This window comes from Rhipicephalus microplus, chromosome 9 (genome assembly GCF_043290135.1).
Source record: "Rhipicephalus microplus isolate Deutch F79 chromosome 9, USDA_Rmic, whole genome shotgun sequence".
NCBI lineage: Eukaryota > Metazoa > Arthropoda > Arachnida > Ixodida > Ixodidae > Rhipicephalus > Rhipicephalus microplus.
The window spans coordinates 93,198,481-93,212,412 of NC_134708.1; the positions used below are offsets into that span (position 1 = coordinate 93,198,481).

The 13,932-nt window shown below is 43.0% G+C and overlaps 1 protein-coding gene and 4 non-coding genes across 5 annotated transcripts in view; 3 read left to right on the forward strand and 2 right to left on the reverse strand.

Annotated features, from left to right (window-relative positions):
- Positions 1-13,932, forward strand: part of LOC142771404 (uncharacterized) — a 123,109-nt gene that overhangs the window by 95,308 nt on the left and 13,869 nt on the right. The window lies entirely within an intron of this gene.
- On the reverse strand, positions 11,875-11,947 carry TRNAT-CGU (transfer RNA threonine (anticodon CGU)). The gene has a single exon. It is a non-coding gene; the product is annotated as a tRNA-Thr (tRNA).
- On the reverse strand, positions 12,331-12,403 carry TRNAT-CGU (transfer RNA threonine (anticodon CGU)). Its single transcript has one exon. It is a non-coding gene; the product is annotated as a tRNA-Thr (tRNA).
- TRNAT-CGU (transfer RNA threonine (anticodon CGU)) lies at positions 13,066-13,138 on the forward strand. Its single transcript has one exon. It is a non-coding gene; the product is annotated as a tRNA-Thr (tRNA).
- On the forward strand, positions 13,522-13,594 carry TRNAT-CGU (transfer RNA threonine (anticodon CGU)). The gene has a single exon. It is a non-coding gene; the product is annotated as a tRNA-Thr (tRNA).

Consider the following 13,932-nt stretch of genomic DNA (forward strand, 5'->3'; position numbering starts at 1 on the left):
GTCGGAAGCATCGGGTCCATTGTTCACCCGTAATTAAAGTGTCTTGGGACAGCACGCCCATCTCTCTCTCTGAGGCTTGAGTTTTTACATTGTTACTTGCCCGGCTTTGTTTGGGGGAGGGTTTTCTATTGGTGTGGGCCGCGGGGGCGGCCGTCGAAAATGATACACTCCGACTGACAAGAAAATATGCCGCGTCGATAGTGGTGATTGGTTTGGTGCCCCGGTAGGGTGGAGTCGGGTCCTACAAAAAGGGACTACGAGACGATAGGAGGAGTCAGAGAGATGATGCGATGAGCTCGAGATGGTAGAGAGACGGAATAGAAAAGGAAGATAACGGTGTGAAGAGATAACAATGAGAGTCGATGAGATGATGACTGAGGCAGAGATGATATGACGAGGAATGAAAGTTAGAGATGGCAAACGAGGAAGCGAGGGATGCGGGACGTTATGAAAGAAGATCAAGATAGAAATCGCTGAGAGAGACAACGAAGACGACGAAGACGATGACGACTGACAACACGGACCATTCGTGAGACGAACTTTACGCACCCTATTTAAACGAGCTTTGCAGGCAGGGAAGCGGCGCGTTGACACATTGCATGGTTTTTTTCATTGATAACTTCATCAATTGCGTCATCGTGTGTTTTCTTTATATATGCATACCCTTGTATTGTTACAGTTACTTTCTTTATGTACCTGCCCTGTGTAAAACGTCGCGAGTGTCTAAATCATGTGTTATAAGTTTGTGTAGTGGTTGATGTACGCGGGTATACGATGTTTGCAGTTAGTAATAAATTGAATGAATCAGTGAACAGGAACAGGTCTTAGCGTCTCTTACTTCCCGTTCCCAGCACGTATCCCTGTATGTGGGAAGTGATTGAGACACATAGCCATGAGGGAAACGGATAGACAATGGGTTGAGTGGTCTTCCCTTTCTTTGGAAATCGGTGGCGTAGCGGGGGACGTCTCAGCAGCAGTTTCACTGACGATATTCTCGGTAAATTTTTGGTAAAGCTTCAGTCCTCCGGTTTTCATGCTGTCGAGCCAAAGAAACAAGTAGAAACCTTGGAATCAAGTTTGTATGTCTAAAATGACGTTATTCAAAAAACTGCGTGATGAAAACATGAAGCTTACAACAGATAACAAAAAGCTCATATCAAAAAACAAAGCGCTGTCCTTAAGGGGGGCCGAGCTCGAAAATACTCTAGAATGAACAATGTTGACGCGAGGGGCGTTCTCTGTACCCAATGGGAAGACTGCATTGCAATCGTGCAAACCATTGGGACGAAAATTGGGTGCCTGGTATCGGCGACTGATCTCAATGTCGCTCTTCGAGTTCCCACTGAAGTTCAAGACAAGAAAAATATCGTAGCTAGGTTCTGTTCGCGAACAAAAAATTGCCCGCAGCTTCCCTCGGGGGAACACTGAGGAGGATGCGGACCATATAATTGGTTAACGGGGTGTTAAAGTGCGACTTACTTGGGTCGATGGCTAAATTGGTTAACGTGGTTGTGAAATGGGGTGTTAAATTGCGACTTACTTGGGTCGATGGCTAAATTGGCTAACGTGGTTGTAGGAGGGGGTGTTAAATGAGTGAACACGTACACACGTATGCGAAAGGGCGGCGCTGGTCGAAGGGACGTCGATAATTGTGTTTGTGGATTCGTTGGAATTCATTTCACCGCGACCTTGGACGTCGACGCGCCGTACAAACCAACCGACGAGCGGCAACTGAGCGAGCGAGCGCCGACCTTGAGTATATATACAGCACGACGGCGCATGCACTGTCAGCTGTTGAATGTTCTCGAAGCGCGACGCCACATGCGCGTCCACTGGAGAATCAGGAGAATTGTAGATGTCGAACGCGGTGTGTAGAGGAGGAAGGGTGCACAGATGGTGGAGGAGTGAAGCGCGCGCGGTGTGTAGAGGAGGAAGGGATGCACAGATGGTGGAAGAGTGGGCGACGGCGCGACGGCTCATGCGCGCGCGTCAGCTGTGGAATGTTCGAGAAGCGGTGCGGACGGCGCACTACAAGGCGCGAGTATAAGATGCTTCCGCATCTAAAAAAGATGAATTCGTCAGTAAGGCCCACAAAGCTAAGTATAACCTAAGGGACATTGGTGTGAAAGCTTCTATTGACAGTGCTTTCTATGTGAATGATCACTTGTCGCGGTAAAACAAGGCGCTCTTCTGGAAGGCACTGGCTTTGAAAAAATAACAACAAATGACAATCTCTGTAGATCAGACAGCCAAATCAAAGCTATAAAAACCGATAAAACTAAATTGTACCACGTAGCCGAGAAATCGAACCTTGCGGTAGTCAACTAATCTGATTTCAATTTGCGCCTGCCTTACTCTTATCCTTCTATAATGGCTTCATATTACAGCACAGATGAGTTAAACAAATTTTTCAGGAATAGTAATAATTCTGTTATTTATTTCAATGCATGTTGTCTCCGTAAACATTACGATGGCTTTATAGTCTGCTTTCCACCCTTTCTTTTACTTTTTTAATAATTGCTGTTTCAGAAACCTGGCTTAGTGACGTTGATAAGAACTTGTATTCTTTCCCTTCGTACGAATCTGAATACGCCCACATTCTATCCAGTAATCATGGTGGAGCTGCTATCTACATCTCGCCTAATATACCGTACAAACGCAGACACGACCTCACGCTAAATACTGAGAATTGCAAATCAGTTTGGTTAGAGTTCGATCATAACTTTCTGAGCATAGATACTAGAAATTTTATTTTTGGTTGCGTTTACCGATAACCTTCCTCCTCTGATTCTGATTTTTGCGTTTCCTTGAAAAAGGCATATGACACTGCATTGCGCTTTCGCATATTGCGAGACCTGTCACACTTAGGTATGCAGGGTAGAAGGCTGACAATTATCAAAAGCTACCTGTTCAATTGTACACTCCGTGTGCGAGTTGGCACTGTCTTATCTAGAGTGTCCAAGAAGCAGGAGTGCCACAAGGAGGTGTATTGAGCTGCACACCTTTCGTAGTTAAAATGAATTTCTTGCACCTGTCTCTCCCATGTAATATTTTTTACTGCATATATGTCGATGATGTGCAGATTGGTTACAAATCGTGCAACATCATACTGTGCCAACGTGAAGTTCAACTAGGGTTGAGCAAGGTATCTCAATGGGCAATTGAGAATGGTTTTATACTCAACGCGCAAAAGAGCACTTGTGTCTTGTTCAGCCGAAAGAGGGGCCTCCATCCTGACCCCGACATTGACCTGCATGGTCAACCTCTGTCAGTTAAGACCGAGCACAAGTTTCTTGGCCTCACATTAGACACTAAACTAACCTTGTTCCCACACATCAAGTATTTTGGGACAGGTGCTTAAAAACAATGAACGTTGTGAAAGTGTTGTCACGTGCTACATGGGGTAGTGACACGAAATGTCTAATGAATTTATATAAAAGCCTCATACGCACACGCCTAGATTACGGTGCTATAATCTATCAGTCGGCAACACCATCAGCCTTGAAGATTCTCGACCCTGTCCACCATGCAGACATTCGCCTCTCTACGTGTGCTTTCTGAACTAGCCCTGTGGAGAGCTTGTAGGTGGATTCAAATGAATGGTCGCTCCACCTACAAAGATGTTTCCTGTACTTTTTGTACTTTTTGAAGGTGAAAGCAGACAAGCAACACCCTTCCCATTTATCAATAATGATTTGTCTTGTTCTGGCTTGTTCGAGCATCGTCCTTCGTTTAGGCAGCCCTACGCACTCCGTGTAAGGGGCTGGCTGAAGAAACAGGTGTGCCTCTTCTCGAACACAGTTTGATGGCTGCTGCAACATATCTGCCACCGTGGCAGTGGCAGCTTATAGACTGTGATGTCTTTTTTGTTGAAGTCACAAAGCTCGCACCATTTGCACACATACATACATTATTCCTAGAACTTCAACATAAATACACGTGTCCTGAGTTCTTTACCGACACGTCAAAGTCGAACACTTCTGTGTCACATGCAGCAGTAGGCCAATCTTTTTCCGAGGCCGGCGTTCTTCATCCTGATGCGAGCGTTTTAACAGGAGAAGCTTACGCAATACTGGCGTTCGTAAAACACATCAAACAGATAAAATTACAAAAGGGGTAATATACACAGATTCCCTAAGCGTGGTCAAAGTCCTGAAAACTCCTAAAGAACACAAAAACCCCGTGCTGGTGTCACTTTACTCACTTCTGTGCACACTGTACACATCAAAACAGCACGTCGTTGTCTCCTGGGTTCCAGGACACCATAAGATACAAGGGAACGTATTGGCCGACAAGCTGGCTGCTTCCGCCAACGACACCACTCCCAATGCATCAATACCAATCTCTGCACTTGGCCTAAACCGTTTCTAAAACGAAAGCTCTGGTGGTATTGGCAGAGCACGTCGGATAAACACACAGACAACAAATTCCATGCTAATAAGCCGCGACTAGGTTATTGGCCGCCACTATCAAAATCACGACACACAGAAATCATACTAACAAAGCTTAGAACAGGACATACACACTCTACACATTTATATATTTTGTCTACTGGCGATCCACCGTATTGTGAGAGATGTGGAGAACCACTTACGGTTCACCACATTCTCGTCCCGTGCAGTCAGCTTGGTGCTCTAAGGAAAAAGCATTTTTTACTGCCCTACCGACAGCAGCTCCCACGATACCCTGGGATGCTCATCAGTAGGGATCCGCTTTCTAAACTGCATACACTTCTCACGTTTTTAAAAGATGTGCATAGCTTTCACGCGATATTTCGAGGTCATCCATAGTACGACCTCTGTACTGTGGTCGCGGCTGCGGTGACTACATCTCCTCCATGATATTATTATCATGTCATTTCGCCATCCGCTTTCACAGCACATATTTCACACCACTGCCATGCTTTCATTACTTCCATGTTTTAACCCGCGTTAGCGCAAGGAATTTTAAGGCCCCTTTACAGCCACGCATCATATCATTGTTCATATCTCTAGACTATTGAAATGGCGCTCTTTGGCCATCAATTGGCCCTTGCGCCATTAAAAAGCACTCATCATCATTAAATTCCTTTTGTTTTCATCGCAAAATCAATCGCCAGTGTGCATTCCGCCTATATTCATTATTAACCACGAATTCACGGTGAGTGAAGAATGTTTTTACTTAGGGGTGTATATTGACCATGATTTAAAATTTCAAAACCATGTCACACAACTTAAAAGGAAGTTATCTCACGGAATACGCATCCGTATCAGAGCACGACCATTTTTTTCACGTCCGGTCTTGCTCTTATTTTATTTCGCGTTTGTACATTCACGCATCAATTACTGCATAACCTCATGAGGTAACACGTACGCCACCCATCTGAAACCACTACAAATCATTCAGAACCAGGCGATTTGGTTAATCACGTTTAGTTCACCAACCTACAATGCTAAATAGTTGCTACAAGAAAATAAATTTCTTGATGTTGCCAGACTTGTAAACTCAATCTCGCCACTTTTGTTTTCAAAGTAATCAATAAACAAATATCGTTATCATCAATTCATTCATCATCCTTACTAAATACTAACCCAACTCGTCTTGCGCAGCATAACTTTATTTTGCCTAAAGCACGAACTCTCTATGGCAAACAGTCAGTTTACTTTGCGACCATATCATTATGGAACACAATGCCATTTCTAATGAAAATTCAAAAATCACATGAATATTGCCATGAATTGAAAACAAAAATCTTTGTTATGTGACGCTCACTCTTCTGCCTAACTTGTTTCTCGATCGCCATGTCATTCTCTTTTCAGTCTCTCGTTTTTTACGTCATGCTATTTATATACAACTATATAAATATATTTTACAATATATTTTTGAGTGCATATAGTTGGTGAGAGCATCGTCATTTATATGCATCTGTAATTCATTTTTTAAACCTTGTATTTTCTTAGTTTCGCACTGTTGTCGCTAACCAAATGCTTGTGTTTATATTTCTTGGGAGGTCCCATTTCAGAGTACACTACGAGACCTCCTTCTGTATATACTTTTTGTACATCTTATTATGAAATAATAAACTTGATTGATTGAATAACGTTTTGGGGAAAAATTTGAGGGCTTATGCATATCGCCGGAACCACAGCTCTTGCCTCCTGAACTACGCTACTTAGATTTCCTGGCGCACAGGGCTCCGCCGTCGGTGCATGGGAGAAAGAGAGCGTGGTGAGGAGAATGCGAGCGGTGAGAGAAGGGTGGGGTCCGGAAGGTAGGATCAGATTCGTCGTCGTCTGAATAACCGCGGCAGGGTTGACGTGGTGCATACGTGACCCATGGTGGACACACACTGTTGGAGATAGGTGTTGTGCGAAAGTGACAGTAACGGGCCACATGTTCAACAAGACCACAATAAAAAGAAATAGGACGGTTGTCTTGCGTGCGCCAAGGACCGTCGGCTCGTGCGTACTGTACAACTGGGCGGGTGGGTGGCGATACTGGCGGGCAAATAGGTGAACTACGTGGGCTGTAACCTTGCATCACTGGCCTAGATGCGACTTCGGCGAACGTCAGGGGAGCATCAGTCGGAGCCTGATGAAGCGAAGATGAGACTTCTTCGGCGATTTGGTCCCTGATGATAACTTGTGGAGGTGCCTACGGAAATTCGACTGGTCGTGAACAAGTGGCATCAGCGAAAGCTGGCGAGCGACCTCTTCCCGAACAACATTTTTAATGTGCAGCAGCAGAGATAATTTGTTAGAAGAACAGCCGATCCCGACATTGAAGTCGCCTGCGGAGGAGAGTGGCGCATGGCTGTACGTTGTTTGTGCTGCTCATCAAAACTTTGGCAATGACTGACAAGTTTAGACACTGTGGGCGGGTTCTTTGCCAGGAGAATCTGAAAGGCATCATCCTCGATCCCTTTCAAGATATGCCTTATCTTATCGGCATCGGCCATTGCGACATCAACGTGGTTACACAGGTCAACAACGTCTTCAATGTAGCTGGTGAATGTTTCACCATTCTACTGCGCGTGGCCACGCAGCCATTGCTCGGCTCGAAGCTTGCGAACAGCGGGGCCCCTGAATACTTCCGTCACGTGTGTTTTCAAAGCAACGCACATCGGGAAGTCACGTAGGTAGTTTCAATGCCACACGCTTGCGACGCAGCTCAAAGAAAATGACAGGTAGTTGTGCTTAGCGGCGTCATCCCAGCGGTTCAGCACGCTTACCCGTTCGTATTCGGCGAGCCAGTCTTGAACATCGTCCTCTTCAGTACTGCTCAAGATTGGTGGGTCGCGTGGTCGCGATGGGCCGGGGCGGACCAATGTGGGCACCAGGACAGCAGGTTGTTTCTGCGGTTGATTTGGTACTTCATCCAGCACTGCAGAGGCTGGCTTGAGTTTTCGGCTGCGAAGTTCCAGGTTTTCGCTATCCATCAGCTCCACCGCTTGTTACGGGGGTTTGTGGAGGTACACAGTGACCGGGAAAATACCAACAAGCTGGCAAACCTTAGCCAGGGAGCGAACAGTGGTGCGAGCCAGGCGATGGCAATGCGCTTCCACATGTGTCCATTTTCTTCCTCACCCGTTCTACTTCTTCTTCAACTTCAACAAGCCACTCCTGCATGCCTTGTTACGTCACGCCTACACATCTTCGTGCCAAATTGTATGCTTAAGGGTTTCTAAGAATCTTGTCAAATGAATTATATAGCTTGCCAGCTTGCCTAGAAGCGCTAACCTCGCTTACCAGAATTATTTGCTAGATGATGCGTGTGACGTAGAGTTTGCGAGGCGGAAGTGAAGAGGTGATGTGAAACTCCAGTATCTGCTTGTCTGCTACAGATGGTGTGGGTTTGGCCAGTGGTTACTTTGTTGAGCGTGTGATTTATTTTTCCGTGCTGGTGGGCGTGCAATAGGTGGCAAGTGTTGTTGCATTGTGAGCAACGCACGATTCACCCTAAATCCCATTATAACAGTGTAAGTGTTTGAACCGATCGCGGCGGACGGCGTGGACAGGTAGTGCTATCTGGCGGCTATTATGCGTGATCAGGCAGGTTTGGACAAACAAATATGTCACATGTAGAAGCGCACTCGTTTGGGTTTTGGCATCAATGTTATGGTTTTTGGTAATTGAAATATATTTTGAATTTCTTGACCACTTCAGCTATCAGGTGCTTGACAAGGGTGTCTCAGAAGCATACAGAGCCATTCTTCTAGCATGGCCGAAAAATCGCCAGAGTTTGCTCTTATCATGCGGAGTACAACATAAGTTCAGGACATCATTACCACATGCAAACGCCTCGACGCACTCTGCTGAATGCACCTTCCATGCGTCTTCTGTTACGCTTGCCTTGCTAAAGTATGCGAACTGCGTGCTCTCATTCCCACCATACTGAGTGCGGAACTTTCCACACTTGCTTTCGGGAGTACAGCAACACAATCCATCCGCCCTTTTCTAGATAATTTGCGGGGCATCAAGAGTGAACTCGCGTCCATGACGAACGTCGCACGTGCCACCTCTCCGTTCCGTACGCCTTCGTATTCAAAAGTCTTCTCACGGCCTCATGTATCAACTCGGGTTGCGGCTGCGGACGTCACATGCCACCATTTGGCCTACATGATGGCAGAGGCTCTATGATACCCCCACTCGACAAACAGGTGCACGACGTTTCTCTCTGTTTCTACTGTGATAAACAAGGACATTTCGCCCGCGTTTGCCATCAAGCCCTCTGTTTCGATTTCCTACACACGGACACGACACCCGCTTTCACCCCCTTGGTCCCTCGAAGACACTCGTCTCTTTTGTTCAACACGGCCCCCTTCACCACCCTCTTCCACTGTACTCTTCGGCTTCACATTCTGTTCTGATACATCTTCACCACCACTCGCAAAACCGAAGCTTCACTTTTTAGGGGAAACTTCTCTTCATTTAATTGTCAGAATTCCTTGTGAGAACACTGCAAACTCGCATAATGAGAGTGTGGAAGTCATTTTGAAGGCGTTTTTGCGCACACTGAAGCCACCGTTTCGGTCACTAAATGCAAAATATTCAATTGTCAACGCAATGTGCATGCTCATACGTTATTACAGTGTCATTTCACGCTAACGAGCCATAACAATTCAGTTTACCCTATTGGACAGTGCAAGTTTGAATCCACATATTGCTCCTTTATATACAGCTTGCTGTGCTTTCTTTGTGTGCTCACTTAATTATGATACGCCGATGCATCCGCAGCCGTTCCACTTCCTCCTCGCCGATTTGTTACTACTATGGCTATAGGAGAAACACATCTGGCATTTGCAGAAGGCGTCAACAGTACGAGCAACGTGTCTATGCTCCAGAGCAATGCGAACAATATCTGCCACCCATATATATATATATATATATATATATATATATATATATATATATATATATATATATCATCACCCTGACTACGTCCACTGCAGGACAAAGGCCTCTCCCATGTTCCGCCAATTAACCCGGTCCTGTGCTTGCTGCTGCCAATTTACACCCGCAAACTTCTTAATCTCATCTGCCCACCTAACCTTCTGTCTCCCCCTAAACCGCTTCCCTTCTCTGGGAATCCAGCTAGTTACCCTTAATGACCAGCGGTTATCCTGTCTACGCGCTACGTGCCCGGCCCATGTCCATTTCCTCTTCTTTATTTCAACTATGATATCCTTAACCCCCGTTTGTCCCCTAATCCACTCTGCTCTCTTCTTGTCTCTAAAGGTTACACCTACCATTTTTCTTTCCATTGCTCGCTGCATCGTCCTCAATTTTGGCTGAACCCTCTTTGTGAGTCTCCAGGTTTCTGCTCCGTAGCTAAATACCGGCAAGATACAGCTGTTATATACCTTCCTCTTGAGGGATAGTGGCAATCTACCTGTCATACTTTGAGAGTGCTTGCCGAATGTGCTCCACCCCATTCTTATTCTTCTAGTTACATCGATCTCGTGGTTAGGCTCTGCGGTTATTACCTACCTTAAGTGGACATAGTCTTTTACAACTTCAAGTGCACTATTACCTATCTCGAAGCGCTGCTCTTTTCCGAGGTTGTTGTACATTACTTTCGTTTTCTGCAGATTAATTTTAAACACCACCTTTTTGCTCTCCTTGTCTAACTCCGTAATCATGAGTTGCAGTTCGTCCCCTGAGTTACTCAGCAATGCAATGTCATCGGCGAAGCGCAGGTTACTAAGGTATTCTCCATTAACTCTTATCCTTAACTGTTCCCATTCTAGGCTTCTGAAAACCTCCTGTAAGCACGCGGTAAATAGCAATGGGGAGATTGTGTTCCCCTGCCGTACACCCTTCTTGATTGGTATTCTGTTGCTTTCTTTATGAAGCACTATGGTAGAAGCTGATCCCCTGTACATTTCTTCCAGAATGATTATATATGCTTCATCGACGCCCTGATTCCGCAGTGTCTGCATGACGGCTGATATTTCTACTGAATCAAACGATTTCTCGTAATCTATGAAGGCTATGTATAGTGGTTGGTTATACTCTGAGCATTTCTCTATTACCTGATTGCCTGATTGATAGTATGAATGTGGTCAATTGTTGAGTAGCCTGTATATATATATATATATATATATATATATATATATATATATATATATATATATATATATACAGGCTACTCAACATATATAATGAGATATAACAGACAGTAATGCTCATGGCTGGTTATTCTTTCACCCACTTTTCTTTCTTCTTATTTACATTCCATTGGTTCTAATAACTTCCCCTATACATTCCTTGGCATTACTGTCTGTTAGATCTCATTAATATTGTGTCAAAACACAGAAAAACGAGCCCTTATGTATACACTGCTTTCCCTCACACACACACACACACACACACATATATATATATATATATATATATATATATATATATATATATATATATATATATATATATATATATATATATATATATATATATATATATATATATATATATATTTAGCAAGTTATTTTTCGTTCACAAAAGCTGGTGAAGAGTAACTTGCTTTGAGCAGGAATCGAGCCTACGACCTTCGAATAACGCGTTACATGCTCTACCACTGAGCTACCACGGCGGCTATTGTTTCTTCTCATTTACATTATATTCGTTTTAATAACTTCCCCTATACATTCCTTTGCAATATTCTCTGTTAGACCTCAGTATTATTGAATCAAAACACGGAAAAAGAGCTCTCTTAAGTACACACTTCTTATATAAATACATATATATATATATATATATATATATATATATATATATATATATATATATATATATATATATATATATATCTGCTCTACCACTGAGCTACCACGGCGGCTATTGTTTCTTCTCATTTACATTATATTCGTTTTAATAACTTCCCCTATACATTCCTTTGCAATATTCTCTGTTAGACCTCAGTATTATTGTATCAAAACACGGAAAAAGAGCTCTCTTAAGTACACACTTCTTATATATATAAATATTATATATATATATATATATATATATATATATATATATATATATATATATATATATCTGCTCTACCACTGAGCTACCACGGCGGCTATTGTTTCTTCTCATTTACATTATATTCGTTTTAATAACTTCCCCTATACATTCCTTTGCAATATTCTCTGTTAGACCTCAGTATTATTGTATCAAAACACGGAAAAAGAGCTCTCTTAAGTACACACTTCTTATATATATACATATTATATATATATATATATATATATATATATATATATATATATATATATATATATATATATATATATTTATATATAATGAGATATAACAGACAGTAATGCCAAGGAATGTACAGGGGAAGTTATTAACATTAATGGAATGTAAATAGGAAGAAAGAAAAGTGGATGAAAAAATTACCAACTGTAAGCAGGAATCGAACCTACGACCTTCGAATTACGCGTTCGATGCTCTAACCACTGAGCTATTACAGCGGCACTCCCTCCATCCACTTTTTTGGGTTTATCTGTGAATTTAGAAGTAGGAGCGACAGTCAGCGTCATCTATAAGCCAAACAACGAGTGTGAAAACACTCTTATGCGCATGTTTGGCGTCACGTAGCACGTGAACTTATTATGAGCGGGCAGCTGATTAATTGTCCCTCTTATACAACCTAAACACACCAAGTCTGCCAGTACGAGACCCTCGTTCAATGAAATAAGGGAAAGAAGTGTATACCTAAGGGCTCGTTTTTCCGTGTTTTTAACACAATAATAATGAGATATAACAGACAGTAATGCCAAGGAATGTACAGGGGAAGTTATTAACATTAATGGAATGTAAATAAGAAGAAAGAAAAGTGGATGAAAAAATTACCAACTGTAAGCAGGAATCGAACCTACGACCTTCGAATTACGCGTTCGATGCTCTAACCACTGAGCTATTACAGCCGCACTCCCTCCATCAACTTTTTTGGGTTTATCTGTGAATTTAGAAGTAGGAGCGACAGTCAGCGCCATCTATAAGCCAAACAACGAGTGTGAAAACACTCTTATGCGCATGTTTGGCGTCACGTAGCACGTGAACTTATTATGAGCGGGCAGCTGATTAATTGTCCCTCTTATACAACCTAAACACACCAAGTCTGCCAGTACGAGACCCTCGTTCAATGAAATAAGGGAAATCGAACGCGTAATTCGAAGGTCGTAGGTTCGATTCCTGCTTACAGTTGGTAATTTTTTCATCCACTTTTCTTTCTTCTTATTTACATTCCATTAATGTTAATAACTTCCCCTGTACATTCCTTGGCATTACTGTCTGTTATATCTCATTATTATTGTGTTAAAAACACGAAAAACGAGCCCTTAGGTATACACTTCTTTCCCTTATTTCATTGAACGAGGGTCTCGTACTGGCAGACTTGGTGTGTTTAGGTTGTATAAGAGGGACAATTAATCAGCTGCCCGCTCATAATAAGTTCACGTGCTACGTGACGCCAAACATGCGCATAAGAGTGTTTTCACACTCGTTGTTTGGCTTATAGATGGCGCTGACTGTCGCTCCTACTTCTAAATTCACAGATAAACCCAAAAAAGTGGATGGAGGGAGTGCCGCTGTAATAGCTCAGTGGTTAGAGCATCGAACGCGTAATTCGAAGGTCGTAGGTTCGATTCCTGCTTACAGTTGGTAATTTTTTCATCCACTTTTCTTTCTTCTTATTTACATTCCATTAATGTTAATAACTTCCCCTGTACATTCCTTGGCATTACTGTCTGTTATATCTCATTATTATTGTGTTAAAAACACGGAAAAACGAGCCCTTAGGTATACACTTCTTTCCCTTATTTCATTGAACGAGGGTCTCGTACTGGCAGACTTGGTGTGTTTAGGTTGTATAAGAGGGACAATTAATCAGCTGCCCGCTCATAATAAGTTCACGTGCTACGTGACGCCAAACATGCGCATAAGAGTGTTTTCACACTCGTTGTTTGGCTTATAGATAGCGCTGACTGTCGCTCCTACTTCTAAATTCACAGATAAACCCAAAAAAGTGGATGGAGGGAGTGCCGCTGTAATAGCTCAGTGGTTAGAGCATCGAACGCGTAATTCGAAGGTCGTAGGTTCGATTCCTGCTTACAGTTGGTAATTTTTTCATCCACTTTTCTTTCTTCTTATTTACATTCCATTAATGTTAATAACTTCCCCTGTACATTCCTTGGCATTACTGTCTGTTATATCTCATTATTATTGTGTTAAAAACACGGAAAAACGAGCCCTTAGGTATACACTTCTTTCCCTTATTTCATTGAACGAGGGTCTCGTACTGGCAGACTTGGTGTGTTTAGGTTGTATAAGAGGGACAATTAATCAGCTGCCCGCTCATAATAAGTTCACGTGCTACGTGACGCCAAACATGCGCATAAGAGTGTTTTCACACTCGTTGTTTGGCTTATAGATGGCGCTGACTGTCGCTCCTACT